At 42.9% G+C, this 4,420-nt stretch overlaps 1 protein-coding gene across 2 annotated transcripts in view; it reads left to right on the top strand.

Moving 5' to 3' along the window:
• LOC107676155 (absent in melanoma 1 protein-like) overlaps positions 1 to 4,420 on the top strand; it is a 39,838-nt gene that overhangs the window by 7,943 nt on the left and 27,475 nt on the right. The gene's annotated exons all lie outside the window — the stretch shown is intronic.

The raw sequence follows: 4,420 nt of genomic DNA, 5'->3' as shown, positions 1-4,420 counted from the left end.
TGTGTTTGTGTGTGTGTTTGTGTGTGTGTTAGAGAGTGTGTGTGTGTGTGAGTGTGTGTGTGTGTGAGTGTGTGTGTGTGTGTGTGTGTGTGTGTGTGAGTGAGTGAGCGTGTGTTTGTGTGTGTTAGTGTGTGTGTGAGAGTGAGTGTCATGAGGACACACTGGTTTCTCTCATTCTTCACTCCATGTGACTGTGGGCCCCTGAGGCCTGGCGCCTGCTGATGATGTCATCAAACCAGCTGTGAACATCTAGAGTGCTGTTAGTGAGGATGACGTTCTTCATCATCATTTCTGCTGTGTGTCGCTGCAGCTCCTGTGTTTTACTGTATCTGTGATCACACACAGGAGCTGTTGATATGAGGCTGTTTCCAGATAAACAATCTGAACTCTGATGATTATGGATCATATCTGCAGTTTATTGAGCTGTAAACGGCTGCAGCCAGTTCTCTCAGTGTGTCACGCATTTCTTCTGTTCAGCAGTGATTTTTCCTCATACGGCTGTTTTATACAGGATTGTGTGTGTTTATTTGGTTATACTTTAGGCATGTTTTGGACGTTTTCAATTAGAAAAACAATAAATAAACAGGTTATGTGCCTGTGTATACATATGTACTGTATTAGTCTAATCGTTATGATTAAGTGCATATAAAAGCAGTGGAAGTCTGTGAGATGACCTCGTCTGGTGAAGGTGTGTCAGGTGAAGAGAGCGTTGCTCGTGGGTTCTTCAGTTGTTGGATGGGACACTGAATGAACAGACGGTGAAGCTGAGATGTTAGATGTCTTCTAACCCTTAATCTTGAAGTTCATTGAATTCCAGCAGATGAATGGAGAGAAAAGCAAAAGTCATTGTCATGATGTGGTAAAGCAGTATGTTTAACAGCGACAGATAAATAAGAGGAAAATGTCTCGTATGTCATGTATTTTAGAGAATTAGGAAAGTGTTCAGAGGATTTTTGTAATGAAATGGCTTAGTATTGAGCAGAAGCTTTACAGTCCGGATCTGTTCAGACAAGCCTGACAGGCAGACAGACAGTTAATCAGCAGAAAGACAGCGCAGAGATCCGCAGGGCACCAAACAACACGAGAGCAGCAGAATACAGTCAGACGCCGCTCTCTGCTCGGACGGTTCAAACGAGGCCTTTAACTGCATCCGTGTTTCCCTGTCATCGTTCCATCAACACGTTAATCTGTGCAAACCTGTTTAAAGTTGAGATGTCCAGCTAGTTAGTGGTGTGTCAGTTTCATGCTCCGAGTGTAAGTCAGTCACTGGTGGTTCGATGTCCTGAAGAGTGAAACTGAAGTTTTCAGAACATTGATGTGTTCATTTGAGACATGTCAACTTCTGACTCAACCAATCGCATGAGTTTGGGGCGGGACTATCTGTCTGACTGACCAATGGCGCAGATGGGATTTTTTAACTGGGCGGGACCAAGCTGTCAGTTCAGTCCAGAAAAATCACCAGCTCTGTCATAGACGATAGTATACGATCACTATGCCTACAGCTACAGGCTGATGCAGCTACCAGCTCCTCGTAGGACCCCGGGGTCAGGAGTCGTAGCACATACACGCACAGAGAACGGAAACGTCGGTGGCAGCACCATCGTCATGTGTGTTTATTGACAACAGAACAGCGTGTAGTGAGAACGTGGGTACAAAGTAATGGTGACCGGTAGATTATTATTGTGTGTCAGCCTGCGTCTGCCCCGACCCGATCCTGAAGCAGTGGCGGCAATAATTGAAGGTGCACTAAGTGATTTTTGCCAAACGATGTTGATATTTGAAAGCACCAAAACAAACACGCCCATACCCCAACAGGACCTCACCCCCAGAGCCGTTGAGAAACAGAGTTGCGACACTCCCATAGGCTTCCATAGAAACTGAGGAATGCGGAAGTAAAGCGTGTCATGGACATAGACTGTATAAAAACATGGACGTAGTGTCCGTGACGTCACCTGTAGGTTTCTGAAGAGCGTTTTTGAAGCTCAAAGTTTGCGGAGCCGGCCGTCGCCATCTTGGCAGCGTGTCACTCCCGGCAAAGAGGCGGGAGCAGGTTGCTGAAGCCACGCCCACCTAGCTCGACGCCGGTGACAGCAGCGGCAATCCACCTGTCACTCAAGTGGCCACGCCCTTAATTATGCAGAAACTTAAGGCTTAATATAATTTAAACGGATGAGTTATAAAAAAATTCACCCCCCTCACAGTTGTCATGAAGGGCAAAATTAGCTATATAGACTAAAACCACTGTTTGAACCAGGCTGTAAACATTTTTTTCTGCTGTAAAGTTGGGCATTTTAACATGGGGATTCTATGAGACTGACTCCCTTTTGCAGCCAGCCTCTAGCGGCCAGTTGATGAATTGCAGTTTTAGTCACTTTCGTGTTGGTTTCAAGAGAGAGAGCGGGAGGTTGCCGCTTGGTCATGGAGCAGCCAATAGTTCCAGTATTGAAGCTCATTCGTTTAGTGCTTCTCAAGCAGTTTTTGGCATTTTAACGCATTAAAATGCTGCGTGCTGCATGAAGCACTCTCGGAAATCTGGCCAGTAGTTGTATTTTATGAAACGCGTTATAGTTAATGTTTAGTTTTAGATAATAGGCAGTTATGCTATATTTGCAGTTGGATATCGTGAGAAACACCTTAATAGCGATCATAACCAGATGCTAGGTGTCATATTTTTATCAATCTTTCTCTCCCTGTAGGAAGTTGAATGAGTTTCAGTGAAGACTGCCTATTAAAGGAAAACAAGAAAGAGTTTCGGAATGTGGTTGGTTGCCTTGTTTTTTTTTGTTTTTTACGTTATTTAAATTTTTTATTAGGTTAAATTCCATATTTGCTGGCCTTTTTTAACGTTCACTTATATTGTCTTCTTACATAAATGTCATAAAATAATACTGGCATGTGAGTAATTAATCTTTTTAAATTCAACATTAAAAAAAGCAAAACTTATAAACATTGAGTGTTTGATAATGTCTAAATATACAATGCAAAACATAAAATAAATAAATAAGCTATTATGACCGGTAAAAGTCTTTACAGCAACTAGAGTAGAGCTAAATATATGTAGGCTATATTTATTAAACAGCCATATGGGCATATAGTGGTTAAACCATGGCATTACATAGGAATATTATTTTTCTGGCCACCAAACGCCTCTAAGTTGCCTCTTTGCACTGGAATTTAAAAACATTTTCTCCATTTTAACCCTAAATACTACACTAATTGTAATATAAATAATAAGCATATTAGAAAAAAATATTAATGCTGTCTCTTCATCTCTCCCCAGAATAAAATGCGATTGTAAAATATAGTCAGCGTGGTTATCGTAACCCTTCTTTTTAATGTTTTGTTACTCTGATATTTTCCTCTTTTTTTTTTTTATCTGCCATCTCTCTCTATCTATAGTCGATCTGCTAATATGCGTCCTGTGCACTCAAATTGAGCGCTCTCTTCTCTCCCTGCGTTCCATTCGGAAGGGCTCATCCCTATGCCCTAATCCCAGTTTTGAGCACTTCGGTTTGGAACGACCCTTCAATATGGCGGCCATGATTGTTTTCACTCCGAAGTGCCCTTCGGAGTACGATATATCCCGTTTGGAACGCACTGTCTATCAGTACAAGACACACCCCCTTACTGCTGATTGGCTACAAGTGTGTTTTGGGACTCGGTCAGACGATCAGACACTGCGGTCAAAACCGTTTTTCAAAAATCGCGCATGTGCACCTTAGTGCACGTTTAAGGAGCGGCGGGGCCGGGCCGCCACTACTTAGGCTAATGTACATAGCGAAAACCCTGATTAATCCTCTGTTTACCGATGTCGCCTTTCGTAGAGAGAGTGAGGGGGACAGATCGGGTCACTATGAATCTGGGGGGGTCATGACCCCCCCGTCCCTAGTGCCATCTGCGCGCCTGTGACTGACCAATGGCAGATGAGGGGTAGAGCAGAAGAATCAAAACATGACATAGGAAATACTGAACGTTTGATCCGAGATCTAGCTCGTGTGTGTTTGGTTGGGCATTTTATTGCAATTATTATTTAGGCTAATTATAGTGATTCTGTTTATTGCTGCTAGTGGTATTTTTACAAACTCCATATGAATAGTTAGACGTGTCACTAAATGCAGCATCTCATCTTGGAGGATGGAGAAACAGAAGACCGCTGAAGAGCCTCACATGAAATCCGTCTGTCTGTCTCAGTCCAAGAATAGAAAGCATCAGTTCTTTCATTGTCTTGAGCTGACACTTCTTATTTTTAAATTGTATTTATATCACAGTTGGCTTTAGATCCAAGTGTCTTGTTAGAGCTTTGGAAGGCCTGCTGGAAAATATTCTGCTGAAGCCTCCCTCTCTGTCTCCCTCTCTCTCTCTCTGTCTCTCTCTCTCTCTCTCTCCCTCTCTCTCTCTCTGTCTCTCTCTCTGTCTCTCT

The sequence above is a fragment of the Sinocyclocheilus anshuiensis genome, unplaced genomic scaffold (assembly GCF_001515605.1).
Source record: "Sinocyclocheilus anshuiensis isolate Anshui unplaced genomic scaffold, SAMN03320099.WGS_v1.1 scaffold3401, whole genome shotgun sequence".
Classification (NCBI taxonomy): Eukaryota; Metazoa; Chordata; class Actinopteri; order Cypriniformes; family Cyprinidae; genus Sinocyclocheilus; species Sinocyclocheilus anshuiensis.
This window is presented reverse-complemented; position numbering and strand designations above follow the sequence as displayed.